Source organism: Zonotrichia albicollis, chromosome 18 (assembly GCF_047830755.1).
Source record: "Zonotrichia albicollis isolate bZonAlb1 chromosome 18, bZonAlb1.hap1, whole genome shotgun sequence".
NCBI classification, from domain to species: Eukaryota; Metazoa; Chordata; class Aves; order Passeriformes; family Passerellidae; genus Zonotrichia; species Zonotrichia albicollis.
The window spans coordinates 1,767,701-1,784,817 of record NC_133836.1 but is presented as its reverse complement, the minus strand read 5'-3'; the positions used below and the strand labels follow the sequence as shown (position 1 = coordinate 1,784,817).

Genomic DNA, 17,117 nt, shown 5'->3' with positions numbered 1-17,117 from the left:
CGTAACCAGAAGAACGTCACTGCTGCTCATGGGGCAACAGGCAACCCCAGACTGGCCAAGAGCACCAGAAGGAATGTGTGTGCTCAACCATCGCTCTCCGGGGTGGGAAAAATACTTTTGAAAGCTTATTTAAATGACTTTCAGCAGAAGATAACGAAGTTTAATAACAGGAACTGAAATGAGAGGCAAGCACCCGTTACAGAGTCTGGCACTGTGATCCAGGAGCGTGAGAAGGACACTGCTTGGCTGTCCCCATGCCACACACCAGCATTAGCTCTGTCACGGGGTGCTGCTGCTTGCTCAGCCTTCCCTCCTCTGCGTGGACTATTTGCAGAAACAGCATTAAAGCAACCATCAAGCAGATGCTTAAAAAATGCAGAATGACGTTCAAATGACATCTATCCATAAATCAGCCCAAACCACAAACATCTGAAGAAGATTTTCACTTAATCCAATTTACTGTAATCTCTCTCTTTAGTTAAAATGACAGAAATGTCAAAATGGGACTTTACTCCTCTGTCAAAGCATCTCATGGTGAAAAAGGAAAATAAGCAGGCTCTCGCACGCAGCGCCACTTATTAGGTTAGAAATGTCAAAACTGTACTTTGATTCTCACTATTAGCAGTCACATCCACATGCTGTGCCCTTCTGTTGTACTTCATTTCCCCCAAAAGTGAGCACATAGCATATGCTCCATGCCAGGCATCATCCAGGCAAACCCACAAGTTTCCCATTTCTGTTCCTGATGACCCTTGTGCTCATCCCTGCCTGGGAGCAGGCACACCCTCCCAGATCACACACAAACAATCTTACTTGCCATCAAAGCTCTCAGGAGGACTCTGCTTTGCTACTCCCAAAAAATAAAACAATGACCCAAGCCTGCTCAGCAGACCGACCTCAAATTGCTCTCCCCTATCTCCTCACATTAATTAGCAAATGGGGTAATTAATTCTCTGCCTGGGAGTTAAGCACATGTGTGTCCACATCCATATTTCCATGTGTGAGAGTACATATCGTTTTCCCCAGTGGTCACAAAAATTAAGCCATAATCCAAGAGTCCAGGGAAGTGAAAGAAAAATACCTACTGTCAGGAGTGGGGTCTTCATGCATTATTTAACAAGAACTCTGTTGGCAAAACTGGTGTTGTTTTTATATAAAAGCTAATAGAAATTGTACCTCCAGGTGTCAAAACACTGATGGTAATTCCTGCTGCCTCAGACATCTTGATGTTTCAATTTTAGCAGTATGAGGAGCCTGCAGGGAATCCAAGAGGGTAAAGTGCTTGTACTCAAAGAGAAGCAGAGAGAAGGAGAGCCTTTTTATTTCTTTATAAAGGGCTCAGGGGAACAGTTCTACTCACTGGAATTATCAGATCTGGTTCCCCTGCTCCTTCCCCTCCTTGAAAGAGGAAAGAGCAAGATAGGCTAACAAGGAGTGATTGCATTGTGTCGACTGAGAAAAAAAAATCCATGAGGCTGCTAAGGAGAAGCGAAAAGACAAAGAATTGGTGAACAGAAGATATCACTGGGGTGCAGCAGCACAAGAGCAGCTGGAAGTAACAGGACACTTGAATGATCTCCAGGGAACAGAAAAACTGCAATGGAAGAGCAATTTCAATACAGGCTGGGTTTTATGAAGTTTGTGCCTAAGAGCCCAGTGCTATGTAGGACCCCTCCCTCGCCAACTTCCACCTGTACTTCTCCAGCCCATCACAGCTGCACAGAGCAATGACAGGGCTGTGAAACAGTAAGAGAACATCAGGAGTCCTCCCCCTGGCCACCCCAGAATGTACCCCAGCCAAAATCAGAGCTACAGCAAAGGCACCAGGCAGTAAAAAGCTCTGCCATTTCAATAATCAGTTATGGCACCTATGAAATAGTGTTTTCAGGCCAATGCTGCACCTGAGAACCACAGACAACGCAGGCCACTGTCCCCAGGTACCCAGTGGAGGCTGTGGGGAGGAGGGAACAGCTCTCCAGACCCACCCTCCTGGGCTCAGGGTGTAGGAAAGCCCCAGGTTCCACCTCCTGCTCTGGGCACTCCTGTTTCCGTGTTGCTTCCACCATGGGATGGCGGGGGGGACAGACAAGGAGAAAACAATAGCTCAGGAATCCACACACAGCTCAGCATGGAGTTCAAGGGAAAAGAAAAACAGCTTCTCCAGGCAGCCACTCAGGCAGGGACACAAAGGTCTTGGAGAGATCCTTCATTGGGTCATGAACTTTTGCAACCCCATTGCAAAAACAGCGCTGAGGAAATTCCCGAGGAAAAGTAAATGGACACAAGAGCAAGCTCAGACAAGGAATGCCAGGACTGCTGCTGGCCCCATTTCACCAAAGCCCATGCCCAGTCTCCTTCCCCCTGGCAGCCCACCAAACAGCACGATCACCCCGTGGAGCAGCACCCAAAGCACCCCAGCCCTGCTGTGCTGGGCACCCAGAGCACGGCAGGGCTGGGCAGTGACCAGGGCACTCCCTCCCACACAAATCTGATCCTGGCAGGCTTTCCCAGCAATCTGCACCAGGCCCCCTCCCCTCTGTGTCTGCCCAGGTATCACTTACGGCTGACTAACCCTTCAGGGATGGGCGGCCATCACTCCCACCCGCTCTCAGAGAAGCGTTTGTTGCCTTCTTGCTCCTCCAGCCATGTCTCACAGTGCGTGGTATAAACTTTAAGAGGCAATGACCTCATCGGAGCTGGGAAGAGGAAGGCGGGGAAATTGGCTACTTGCCACCTTCTCATTTTTCACATAAGAAAAATAATTTATGAGTGAAAGCCCATTTTATTCATCTGGAAAAAAAAAATCCTATTAAAAGCAGCAGACCTGCCTTGGAGTGCATCACTCATAGAGCAGCTCCTGGAGCAGCACCCACCTGGGGGGATGCAGAGAGGGATCCCCAGGACTCCCTGTACCCCCTGCTCCAAGGAACAAACCCCCAGACACCTCAGTGACGCACCAACCCCACAGAGCACATCAGGCCATGGAGCAAGCATCCCTCCCCTCCCTGTTAAGGCTGGCTTCCGTTAAGGCACAGGGAGGGACTTCCAGCTCTCTCTAATTTGTAACTCCTCCAAAAGGGCAATTAAGCAGCCAAAGCGCGGCTGTGACTGGGATTTCAGCTCAGCTCTCTGTGATGAGGCCATCAGACAGGGCTCTGCAGAGAGCAGGAACTCCAAGGCATGTCATTAATTTTGCCCAGACATGTATCACACCCCATTTGAGAACGCACACGGAGCATGTGTGCGGTGCTCTGCAGACACAGGACACACAGATCCTGCACACTCACACATTTTATATACTCCTATTACTTATGTTATAGATTCACACATACATTACTCATAGCTCTTACGAACAGAACATACAGTTCATCTTGGCAGGAATCCCAGAGAAAGGAAAAAAAACCCCAAAAACCCCTGCAGTAACAAATCCAACTTGCATTGAATCCAACAGCATCTGTGGTAGGAGTTAGAGCAGTATTATGGATCATTAAATGATTGAATTATTTTGTGTAACACACCCATGCGTCTCTGATAACAGCAGGCAAACCTGCTGTTTCAAGGGACATTTCCCCAGGGAAAGCATGTCACCACTCTCCCAAGTTCCTACCCATAACTGTGGGAAACTGTGGAAAAAGCAGCTTATTTCTGCAGTGTGCATTCAACAAGCTGCTGTGTACATCAGCTCCACTGAGACACCCCTGTGCTTCAACACAGAGCCCAAATATGTTCATATGGGGCTGCAGCTGCCCTAAGAAGTGCAAGAGTCACAAAGTGCTGGTCAACACTGGAGTCCACTCTCAAGAGCAGTCTGGCACAGCAGTTGGGATATTTCATCTGTACACACCACACAACAGTGGCAAGAAGGTACATTAGCAAGGACTGAGAAGGTAACTCCTTAGTAGGACGCTGTGCAATGAAAGAAAACTTAAAAAAAAAAAAATCACAGCACACTGCAGATTCTATACACCTTTGTAACCCCTGCAGCAAGTTTGCAGCATATCAAAGCATTCTCCTCCATCCCCTCCAAAAATGGGCTTCCTTCACTCTTTCAAGCTTTATACCCAATGTTAAAGAGATTTAGAAAGCCACACCTATAAGATTCTCATTTACTGAAGGAGAACTGAGCACGAAGAGGAGCAGCACAGCCCAGCCCAGCTCTGACTGTCCCAGCACAGCCCTCCCATCCCATCCCATCCCTGTCCCTGCTGCCACCTCCCAGCCCAGCTAAAGCCCTGTCTCACCATCTCTCCTGGAACCCCCACCCCACCACAAGTGTCTTCCCCAGGACTACAGGACCACAACCCTCAGGACCAGCAGAAGCACCCATTCTCAAAGTTCTGCAGGAGAGTTCTCCAGCAGTAACTCCTGTATGTGACAGCAGCACCAGAGCAGCAGCTGCAAACTCGCACTGGCCTGACCCAAGTGGAAACACACCGAGCGCCGCTTTCCAGGCAAACCCAAATTACAGCATCATCTGCTGACTGCTCCAGGACGAACAAACCCACATTAATTACAGGCTAAACTTTGCAATCCACCTCTCAAAAGCACAGAACTGCTTTGATCCCACTGACAAATCCCCTCTCCAGCCGACGCGCGAGACCAAAGCGTCCGGGAAAAAAAAAAATCCCCAAACTTTTTCTCTCCTTTTCCCTTGTTGTTACCCTCCCCATAAAATTACATGCTCCCCGCCAAGGAGGGCTGGAGGGGAAAAAAAAAAAAATCACCTCAGAAAGCAGCAGGGGCTCACAAAACCTTGCACTTCACCTCCAGCAGCAAGCAACCGGGCGAGCGCAGGAGTGTGAGCTCAGCCTCCAGCACTGAACGCTGCTTCTGTGTCGCCGGGCCAAGTCCCAGATTTCCAAAGCAACTTCTTTCTGCTGTGGCCTAGTTTAGTTCTCCACACAAAATGCCACCAAAACAAAAGCCTCCCAGCCAGCCGGGGGAGGGAAGTGGGGGGTACTTACCTAGCAGCATCCCCACATCACCTCCTGCATCTTTAGCAGCCACTCTCTTAACTTCAAAATAAATAAATAAAGCGAGGCCACACAGCCTTAAAACCAATCTGGAAATGAAATGGAAAGCCTGTAATTATTTCTCAATGCTCCTGCCAGTCTCAGCCTATAAACACAGTGGATTACATAAGTCCACCCCTCCTGTTTTGAAGCCAAAAGTATGAGCTTTTCCTCCAGCTCTGGCAGCAAGTAATAATTCCTCGTCGGCATGGCAACGCTGGCTGGCTTCCAGCAGACAACGGGCGAGTTGAAATACTGCTAAGGCCTTTTTATAGCTTAGCTCTGAAAAACCTCTAAAATATTAGCTATCTGATGGCTAACCCAACTTGACAACCTCGCCTCCTTTAACCATTTCCTTCCTGCACCACCAGCAGGAATTGCCCAGACGCTCCAGAGTCACGGGGCAGTGGAGCAGGGGACGCTCCTCTTCCCAGGGACAGCACGCAGGAACCGTTCCCCATCTACTGGATTTGTTGATTTGTCACAGACACAGCATCTGCAGTAAGTGCCACAAGCCCATCTGGGCTCTTCTGGGGTTATTTCAGTCTGTTACTCAGCAGGTACATTTGCTCTGCTCGCTGCCTCCAGCGAGCTGCGTGCGAGGTTCTCCTCCAGCTTGCCAGGCCTGAGAGAAAACAGACCACAAAATAACACTTTGTGCATGTGGTTCTGTCACTGCCCTCCTGGGCAAGCTGTGAGCAGGCTGGTGGGGCTCCGGGTGTGATATGCAGAGCTGCAGGGAAGCAAGATGCTTCACAAATCCTCCCTCATCAAATGCTGGGAGAACTCCTGTGTCCTTTAGGGACAGCACTGCAGGGATGTCCTGGAGAACCAGCTGCACTCGAGATGCCCCTGCCCCTGTGGCAGTGCAGGTTAACCTGCCCATACTGCTGGGGCTTGTTCTGAAGCTGAACGAGTTACAAGCAGTAACACATCCTGGCAAGGCTGAGAAACAGCAGCAAAACTCAAACAGGAGAGGAACAGACACTCAAAGCCATCATTAATGTCAGTGGTATAGGAAGACTGATGACGTTAAGGAGCCTTATGATTGTGTTTCAACCAAATCCTACTGAAATGAGCAGCTAACACACACACAGCAGCCCCCAAGATCATGGGGAGTTAATCTTTACCCTGACTGCCCACACTGTGTCCAGGATGACCCCACCACCTCCACACCTGGCACAGACCCTGAGCACCCCAAGGCCAGCAGGTCCCAGCTGCATTCACTCCTCTGAGCATGAGCTCAGTGAGTGCCATGCCCTGAGGAAAACTCACCCCGAGGGCTGGGAGATCCTCCGCAATTTGCTGAATTTTGCAAGTTAGCAAATACGCAAAGAAAACAATAGAAATTGAAGGGAAAACTGAAGAACAGCAGAGCCAAGGCCACCACAAAAAACAGAGTTAACTCCATTCCCAGTGCTCAGTTCCCAAAACAGTGATGCCAGTGTTCACAATCCAGCTGCATTCCTGGCGAGAATGCTGGGAAACCCAAAGGCTGCTGCTCTGCACTGGTGGCTCTCCATGGCCAGCCCACTGCCCCCTGATCTCCAGAAAAGACTGGAATGCTCAACCCCTGGGAGTCTTTAACACTCAAAACCAGAAGGCAAACAAAAAAAGAACATTTCTCTCTAAATCTCATTAAGTTGCAGAGCATGATTATGATTTTCTAATGTGTAGAGGTGATAACACTGCTTGGAGCTCTAGTTCAATTAATTATTTTATGGGAATAAACATACCAGGAGAGACTAAATGCAAACCATAAAGGCTCCTTGGTACATGTCAGGCTCACAGCTGCTCAGCCTTTGATACAAGGCTACAATTCCTAATGCCACAGAAGAGCCTAATTCCCACAGCAAAAAAAAAAAAAAAAAAAAAAGAAAAAAATAAAAATCAAGCAATCATCTCAGCACAAGCCAGGATGCAGCACACCCTGGCAGATGCTGGTTCCTGTACCAAAGTGTGCAAAGATGGCCAAGAGCAGCAGCTGTTGCTGCTGATAATTAAATACACGTTATGCTACCAGAAAGCCAAGCAGAGCCACACAGCAGAGCAGAGAAAACCAGACCTGTCATGGAGCATCTACCTGAATATCTCATGAGCTCAGAATGGGATGAAGTTAAGAGGTGCCAACCTTAAATCTCCTTAATGTTGTTTTTTCTAATGAGGACTCTGTCACATGACTGGAACATTTGTGTTTTGTAGGTGAGAATAATAATTTAGTCTCTTTTTAATTGTAAATTTTCTGGGTTTCACCCCAGCAGGTTACAGGTGAACGAGGCACAGAGAACTCTAAGAACTTCCATGGGGATGGGACTTAGTCCTGCTGTGCTGAATGCCACAGCCACAGCTCTATCTCTCACTCCTCTATTGCAGTGAAACCTCAGTGTGTCTCAGGACACCTCCCTGAGCAGGCTGCATTTGATCCCAGTCTCCTGCCCCTTCCCCTCCATCCCAATTTGCTGTTACCAACATGACATCTATGAACATGACTCTCTCCAGCCTGAAGAAAAACCCCCAAGCTATTGGGGAAAACCACAGCTGGTATTTCCTCCTGTGTGTAACACACCATGTGCATGTGCCTGCAAAGAGACAGCACCTTAACTGGGCATCAGGAGTCAGAAGAAAAAGAAAATAGTGAAGTCAGGGCTAAAACATCTGGAGAAACCTTCCTGCTCTTCCACAGACCAACCTCTGTTCTCTGGGTAAGGAGCACCGACACAGGGATGGATGATGCAAGATGAGGAATAACAACTACAAAACCCTGCTGAAACTTTAAAATGGCATCACACTACACACACTCTTCCAGCTTAAACCCTTAATTAAACAGACTATTCTTTATGGTGCTGGAGCCACTCCAACTCCCATTGTTAAATTTAAAATAAAACCCCAAAACCCCACAGCATCTGTAAGACATTAGAACATTCAATACCAACTTCTTTATTCAGCTTTAAGACATCATTTAATAATTTTTCCCTTCCAACCCCAAATCTAAGGATTTAAAGGAAATAACCACCAGCACCTCTTACAGAAAGTTGTTGTTTGGGTTTTTTTAAATGAATCTTCTGCAGTAATATCCTTGACCTTTAACAATTTCAGAGCAATTAGGTGCATGTCTGATCATGAACAGCCTCTGGACAGACTGCACAGCCAGGGCACATTCAGTGCTGGGTGTCAGGATGAAGCAGACTCTGCAGCCTGAAAGCCAGCTCCAAATACAATCCATTCATGCACAGGGACAAAACAAGAAGGCAGATTTGACCACAGAAAATCACTGGGAGCACAAGAAAAATACATTAGAAAATCAATTTTGATCACTGCTAATAAAGCTGGAAGCACAAGCCAGAACCTTGTTGTTATAACCTCCATTATTCCAAGGTGGGTCTTCACTTGTCCTGCTCTCCCTGGAGAAGAAGCCACTTGCAGCCACCTACAGCTCCTGTAGCAGCCCTCAGGTGGTTCCCTGGAGAACACATGTTCAGCCATGCCAAGGGACCCAGACACGGTGACTTTCCTGACAGGAGCAGGAGAAGGACTTGGTCTGAATGCCAACCCCTGCAAAGTGATGGGGAACCTCTCTTTCACCCATTCACTGCAGGGAGAGCAAGCTGAAATATCACCTGTTAGCAACCTCTGAATACATGCTGGCAGGCCATGACAAACCTCCAGGTTTCCAGAAAGCTCCTACAACTTTACCACCACTGCTGCTATTCCTCCTGTAGCCAGTTCCACAGCCTCTGACACAGGCTGAGGTGTCAGGGGAAGAGGAGATGACCCAAAGATAGCAGAGTGCCCCAGGTGGGGTACCAGAGCAGGGACTGGTTCCACCATCAAACAGCCAGCCTACACAGCACAGTCAACTGCACAGGCACTTTGATCTCTGCTCAGGTGACAACATCTCACCTGGGCCACATCCTCGGGCACTCCTGCCCGCTCACAGCAACTCTGCTGAGCCAAAAACATGAAAAGGACATCAAGGTTTGCACGAAATCCCAGTAAGTTCTCTCCAGCAGCTCCCACAGTTAAACTGTTCAATCACGCATGCTTTAAAGTCCATGGAATTAAAAAAAAAATCCCCAAAAGAAATACAAAAGCTGGACAATTGGTGGAAGCAGGTTTGTTTGATCAACTCTCCTCCACCTGCCAAGCAATTCTGTGGCCACAGTAAAAAATCCTTTAGGGAACTCAGTCCTGTGTGCTGATCCTACCCTGCAGCTCCAAGTCTCCTACACCCACAGCTGCACAGCCAGGGCTAAACCATCCCTCTGCTCCAAAACACACACCCACCCCAGGTACAGCTACACACTGAGCACACCTGGCTCCACCAGAGCCTGCAGCACAGAAAAGGCTCTGCAAGGGCCAAGCCACATCCTTCAGAACAGGCTCCAACGTCAGAAAATTCTGTTAACACAGGCAAAACAAAGGAAGCATGTGGCACGTACGTAGGAACCAAAGGATGTTGGATGAGGAACATAAAGAAGGGAGGAGGTGGAAAAAGACGACTCATTCAAGGATCTGTGCAAAAAAAAAAAGCTGGCATTACTAGGCAATGCCTCTCCAAGTGGATCAAGAAGTCCAAGTAGCAGAGCATACCCTGCAGACAGCAGAGAAAGAGAAAAAATATCCAAGAAATCAGAGTAAGGAAGTAGCCCATCACATCTTCTAGTGAAACAAAGTGGAACAGAATAAAAACCAAACCAAGAATCTGATCCCAAGCTATGCTTTACTCCAGTAAGAGTCCTCTGTGTTTCTGTAAATTCTGGACCATGTCCTTGCCAAAAGCACTGCCTAGGCAATTTTAAAAAATATTTTAAAAGCATCAAAAACTAGATCTCTGAAAGGTATAACAATACAGTGTGCAGAGCCCTGAGCATCCTCCTAACACTTGGGAGAGAGCTGCAGACATGTAAGAGGCCACATGGACAAACAGATCCTGAAAGCAAAGCAAGAACATGGTGAAGACACCCAACAGCAAAGTTATAAACAGAGCAAACTCCTCAAAGATAAAAAAACCAGCTAGCTCAGACTGGATGTGGAGCCAGAAGGAAAGATTAGTGGAAACACAAATCACTCCTGTGCAAGCCAAGAAGTCAGGGAGAAACTGGAGGACAAGTGTTCAGCCACCGACTGGCAGAAGTCACAGGGGCTTTGAAACATGGCTGGAACCTGTGTAAAGCTTGTTTTTTAACTCAGGAAATGATAAGCTCATAGCCATCTAACCACCACACCAGTCCCCTTCCAGAGTATTCCACATTTCCTGATATTTCCTGAAACAGAAATATCCTGTCAAGAAAAAAAAAAGTCCAAATAAAAAACTCTAAACAAGAGGGCTGTACCCAGGCCATGCAAGTCAGCTGCTTCCCAAACAAATACCACTGCTATCTGTTTATTCTCAGCTGGAGCTTCCCCTCCACGTCCACCTCCTCCCTCCTTTCACTTACACACTGATATGCCATTTAAGATCTCCTATCTGCTGGCTCTGCCCACTGCATCCTCAGCATTTAAAATAAGCTGTGACAAGCTGGGTAAACCCAGGCACTATGAATACTGCAGAGCAGAGTGGCTGAGGGGTATTGCAGTCTAGTCATATGCTTCAATATTTTGTCCCCAAGAACTCGGCCAATCCATTTAGCAATGGAGCAGGACTCTAAAAATAGACACAAGGATACACAGGAGATAAATGTACACAAGACAAAAATAAATCCCAGTCTTGTTGTAATTTTAATACAGGAGCTAAACTGGGAAACGATAAATGAAGACTGTTTCCACAATTGAGTCAAGAGCAAAATTTAACTCCCAACAGCCCAAGAGTGAACACAGACATTCAACACTGGATAGGAATTCTCAGGAAGTTGGATGGGCATTAATCCTAAAATAAGTTTTTCATTATTTCAAGCTACACCAAAAAACCCAACACTTTAAAGAAGCAGATTTTAAACAACTGTGCATGTTCTCAGTCATCAAGCTGTGGGGCCACCATCCATCTCAAAAAGCTCTCAGCTCTCTGTAAGTGGTTTAGCTCCACAGCAGCTCATTCTAATCTCAGTCAGCGATCTCAAATTGAAGTTCTAATACATGCATATACATCTATAAACTCCTACATACATTTTTCCTTTATGAGCTTCAGCCTGTCTTCACTCTACATGGTTAACCACGCTCCCCCACAGCCCTGCCTTCGCTTTACAAAACAACCTCTGGTGTTTATGAGATTAACTATTTCCCCATGGAAATTATCTGAGGGATAACTCTTCCCTTCCCACAGGAATACCCAGAAGAGCCTCAAAGATTTCACAACCTTAAGCCCTGTGTCATCATGAGTTATGCTTTTGCATACACAAACATCTTCTGTGCGATCAAACGAGCAGGCAGAGCAGGGGCTGTGGCCAATGTGATGCTCTGACCTGACCCCTGGCCAGATGTCTCCAGCCCAGGGTTTCACCCAGCAGCTCTCAGAGACACTCCCCAAGCCTCCAGACAGGAGAAACCATGTTCCTCAGCAATCTGCCCCAGATTCACCACCCTGCCTCCCATCCAGCCCCACCTATGCGTGACTGCGTTCACAACCAGGTGCTCCAGCTCTGCATGGAAGTGGCTTTGTGGCATGGCTTGGTGACATGGCTTGGTGACATGGCTTGGTGACATGGCTTGGTGGCTGGCCACGCTGGGGCCTCTCACAGGGCAGCTGAAGGGCACTCCAAACACTCCTGGTAGTCCTCCCATTTGATTCCCCAAGCTCTGGCTCGGCAGCTGATGCACAGGATCATTACCAGGAGTGATGCAAGATGACCCAGAGCAGATCTTCAACCACATTCAAGCCCATCCTCTGCTGAAAAACAACTGCTTGGCCCTCCCCTCCTCCCTTAGCAGCCACCCCTGCCCATGGCTTCAAAGCTCACTAAAAGGCTGAGCATTCTCCTTCAGGTGACTCCCAGACTGCAAGGAAATCCATATTGGTAGAGGAGTAAGACTGGACTAGGCTAAATTTCACTGCATGCTTATCTCTGCTCAAATCATCCTACTAAAAAGGAGAAAACAGTCATGTTCCAGATGGGAGAGACTTTTTATAGCCAGCCATGGATATCTGGCACGCTTTACTGAAGGTCTTTCATCATGCACACAAGGTATAATGCTATCTAGTAATCTGAGGAAACATCCATGGGATTTTCAACCTCCTCTAGAAATTGAGATTCAACAGGAAACCACAAATACACCACGCAATTAATTTTTCTTTACCAAATGTTTCCAGTCATGTCGCAATTTTAACAGTAAGCAAACTATTTGGGTTCTTTCCAGTTCTTGTGCAACAATGTTCCTCATTTTTCATTTTATTTTTTAAAGAATCTGGCTGAGATTTTTTTTTTAGAGGAGAGTTTAAAACAAGTTAGGAAGTCAGTGTGAATAGATCATACTCTCCCTGTTAAATACTCACGCCACCACCCCCCAAAGTTTCCATACCACATAGCAGAGGTTTTGTACAAACAAAGTAAAGACTTTTCCCAGCTAAAAATACAGCAAGCAGCCTAAGAAATAAGAGCAGAACAACATCTCTACCAACACAGGCAATGCTGAGCTATCTGAACCACATAAATAAAAGTCTCATTCAAACATTCCCCCACTCCCCTCCCAACACCATTCCAGGAGAACAAAGAAACATTAAGTCTTACTTTCCTGGTGTATATTTGATCAGACCTTCTGTTAACACAATATGACAACAGCAATGAAGGGAAGAAAATCACAGCTAAACAAGCGTCTACCATTCCCCTTCCTTCTGCCGAGTCCGTGCTGACGCAAGGATGGAGCAGCTGCTGTCTGTTTTTAAACAGCTCCATATTTCATAAGAAGCTGCTGATTTCTGAAAGGACAGAAAACCCAGCCAACGGCTTACAAAATAAGAACCAAATTAAAGCAATCCAGGACACACTATTTAAACACGGTGTCCCTTTGCTCAGCCTCCCTCCAGCGTACCACCGCAGCTGAAATTCCTAAGGCACGTCTGTCCTCTGTCTCAGCCTGCTCCCTTATCACCCAAGCACAACTTTTAAGTATTCATCTAGCACAGAGCAGAGGACAATGGAAAATCCCTCCCACAGCTCCAGATAAAACAAATGCTTGAAATATGGGAGAAAACAAACTTGTGTCCAGCTTGATGCAATCACAGAAACTACTTCACCAGATTAACATAACCCTCCTCTAGCTGTGTGTTCTGCTGCTGAGGGACACTTTATCAACAATAAACCGATATTTGGGATGGAAAGACTCTCCTTGAAGGACATAGCCATGTCTCAAACTTTTGAAAACTTACCCCCCCCAAAAAAATAGCTATTGATATAAATTTGTATGCAATCCGGGATGTATCAGGTATCCGAGAAACCTCTCAGCACCACTAAAATTCCACATTTGGGTCTTATAAAAAATCTGCATCATAGCATACAGGTCACTGAGTATTAGGACCTCAAAAGAAAGAAGCTTAAAGCTTTTCTGCTCTGACTCTGCAGCTCTCACTCTGGCTGTTAAAAGCAGTGGGATATAGCAGGCGAGTCCCTCCCGAGGGGCTCCAGACACCCGCTGTCTCCTTTCTACTTAATAGCTGCTCTAAGAATCCTGCTTTTTTGGCTGTTTGTGTCATGTTGATTAGCTCAGATAAGGGCTTGGGGAAGGAGCAGGGAGAAGAAGAGAGCATGTAGGGGGAGGAGGATTTAAAGAGGAAAAAAAAAGGCTTTCATCTGCTCTGATAATTAGCAGGTCATGCTGAAAATGATCAGCATCCCTTTAACGCAACTGCGCATGAAATGTGCAGAGCCCTGCTCAGGTCACTGCACCCATGCAAATCACTTTGTTACATCCCTCACTACACCCTGTGGTTTACCAAGCTCCTCTGCCTCCATAAGGACTCCAGCCAAGATCCTTCTACTCCCACGTGGGAGATGGGGGTCACAGGGGTCTCCAATCTTGCTGCTCTGTCACAGGGGTGCTGGGCATGGAGGTGCCAAGGCCAATCAAGGACTAATTGAAGGCTTGCAAAAGATCTCCAGATTCTCTGATGAAGCAGCACAGGGGGAGCACTCGCCATTCCTGGAGAAAAAGCGGCTGCATGATGCTGCTGTTCATCACTTGGAGCTTTTCCCAGGGAAACCATCAACAAGGAAGAGTCAGACTGCCCTGAACGTGACAAAAATCTTCTGTCGTTCATCACCTGTAGCTGCTGTCCCAGGTGTCTCCCTGCAGAGCATTTATTGCTTCATGCAGAACAATCTCTGCCCCAAAACACACTGCCAGTTGTGGGTCCCCAGGAGCACAGCCCCTGCATCAGGCAAGCTTGGCTACTACACTGAAGACACCATCTGGGATTTAGCACATAAATCCTGGTGCAAAAAGAGCAGTGGGGCAGCAGGGGGAATTCAAAAAGCAGCCACAGAGCTCTGGTCATTTGGGCAGTCCCTCCTCCCCACACATTTTCTTAGGAAAAGTCAGGAGTCATTTCCTGGAGGGGCTGGACCAGTTCTGCTGGAGCAGAGGCCCTTTAATAGACCTGCCCTTCTCAAAAGGAGGTGAAAAGATGATAATGACAATGACAATTCTTCCTCTGATGTACTCACATCTTCCTATTAAGGACACATTACCTCAAAGGTCAGTAATTGCCAGCCAGAGCCAGCTCTGCCTTGACAACCCATCTTCAAAATGCACTGAGTGCCTGAGTGTGCCCAGGACAGGGAGAGACTGCCCTCAACGTGCTGTCTGGAGAGAATTCCCTTTGGTGGCTCTGATGGCTGCATTTTCTCAAGTGTCTTCAATTTCAGCAGCTTTTCCTCACTTCAAAATTGTTCTTCTGCCTCAGCTTAATGTTTATCCCCAAAATGACACACACCTTCAAAGCGCTGCTGTTTGAGAGAGGCCCAGGAGGATGGAAATGAAGAGATTTACTTTCAAATAAAGAAATGGGCTAAATCATTGTGCCCAGAGTTACCAGACATGCCATCCTGCTTGTGGAAACAGGAGCAACCTGCCAGGCACCACAGGGATGGGAAGGACAGGGAACAGTCCCACCAAGGGGATCAGTGGGGCACAGGGACCAAGGAAACAGCACTATGGTTGGTCTAGGAGCAAACCAGAAATTCTCTGTAGCAATGTAAAAAACCATCGTATGATCAGCAGAGACTATTATCACCCAAACTCCCTCCATACATCTCAGCAAAACAGAAAGGAACACTGCAATGGTCAAAAGGGCATCAGGCAGGAGCCAAAGCAAACTGAAGTGTAAAACACATCCCTCAGTGGTACCAACATTCACCTGGGAAAGGGGAAGCTCCAGCCAAGAGGGCAGTGTGGAGTTCCTCAATGACAAACCTACAGCAATTATTAGAAAGGCATCATCCATACATAATTTTGAATTTAATTTAATTAGGCACCCTGCTAACTTCATTACTTATTTAACTGGACTGCTCATTCAATTTACATTACTACTGTTCCAGATAACTGCTCCAGGCCCCATGCAGTGGGAAATGCACAAGAGGACACATTTGGGAATGCTGTAGCCCCAAGCCACAACTGGGAATGCTGCAACCCTAAGCCCATCCCCTGACACTCAGCATTTCTCCTGGGACAAAGGCATTGACCATGCCTAAGGTTTTATTTTTCTACCTGCATGCAAAAAATAAGAGCTCAAAGAGTTAAAAAAAATAAGAAAAAATCCCAGGTAAAACCCCCAGATTTATCATTTTTAATGCTTGTGTACACCAGTCAAAGCATCAGCCTCCTACACAGTTGCCAGATTCTTCTTTTTCACCTAAGAAGTACAGAAAAATAATACTCCATGGGGCTTGGGGAAATATATATCGAAGCACTTCACTCACCACCCAAGAGCATCTTTATAAAACCTCTCCAGAACACGACACACCAGGTCAGGACAGAAACCAGGAAAGGTCTCACGCAAGCGATGCTCGTGGTGTGCGGCTGGGCTGGGGAGGTCAGCAGCCTGCAGCCAAACCTTTCACACCAAATCAAAGCCAGAATGGAGGATCCAGCTCCCAGAGCCTCTCTGGCCAGCGTGTGCAGCCTCCTCCCCACCGTGAGTGCCTCAGACAGTCACATCCCTGCTCGTCTGGCAGCTCTGCCTGCCCTCACCAGCTGCTCACACACAGCACAACTTTCCCAGGCAGGGAAATGTTCAGGAGACTCCTCGGAGGACTGAGTCCAAAGCCTCAATTCTCTGATCAGAAGGGATGCAGCTGCATGGCTGGGAAATGAAAAAGAGGCAGCAGCATCTCAAGCAGATTCCTGACACAGCCTCAAGTATGTAGGAAGATACCTCAGCCTTAGATTGCAAGGTCTATCTCAGAAAATTAAAAAGACACATTTTAAAAGATCCCTGACTGACAGGAGTAAGAGAGTGCGACATGGTACAGACACCAGCCTCAAATTAGGCAATCCTCTGCGGTGTTTGGATTGGGGTTTTTTAATTCCTTCAGCTCAACATTTCTTCTGTAAATGAAACTGCTCTGAGAACTCTGACCATCCATTAAAAAAAAACATGTGAACAAAAAGCTGGAGAGCAGCACAAAGCCAGGAGCACCCCAGGACAGCCATCATTCCTTGTGCAACAGCCCTGTTAGCAGGGAGGTGCTGCTCACCACAGGCCCTGCACAGCCTGGAACATCATCACCTCAGGCAGTGTCTTCAAGACACTTGTGACATCCATTTTTCACTCTCCAAATCAACTCCAGACCCATTGATTGATTTAAGAACTCAGGAGTTCAATGTACTTTGCTCCAATCAATGCACAAGCCCAGTATGAAGCATCAGAAGTTCAGAAGAATGCAGACCAATCCTCACCTGGCATTTTGGAATCTGCTACCTCAATGGAAAAGATACAGACCCGCTGGTAGTGGGTTTTTATTTTGAGGTTACCTGGTAAACAAAAGGACTAAAATAATCTCTACAGAGATCAACAATCACAATCAACAAAAGTCAACAAGTCATGAAACCAACATGTAACCAACAGCAGTAACACCTCAGTCACTACAAAACCTTCAAGAAGAACCAGCAGCACAAGTGACGAGTTTTCCAGCCACCTCCCATGAAAATGACACTGTCTAGCTCACAGCCCCCTCT

At 47.1% G+C, this 17,117-nt stretch overlaps 1 protein-coding gene across 20 annotated transcripts in view; it reads right to left on the bottom strand.

Moving 5' to 3' along the window:
• Positions 1-17,117, bottom strand: part of NCOR2 (nuclear receptor corepressor 2) — a 226,408-nt gene that overhangs the window by 170,090 nt on the left and 39,201 nt on the right. The window contains exon 1 of one of the 20 annotated variants that reach the window (XM_074554211.1): positions 12,674-12,798. The exons of 15 other annotated variants lie outside the window; for them this stretch is intronic. The gene's annotated coding sequence lies outside the window, so the exon portion shown is untranslated. Of the gene's footprint in view, positions 1-2,561; positions 2,685-4,724; positions 4,873-4,964; positions 5,069-12,673; positions 12,799-17,117 lie in introns of those variants that run through there. 4 more of the 20 variants (XM_074554207.1, XM_074554208.1, XM_074554209.1 and 1 more) reach the window with 4 other exon arrangements.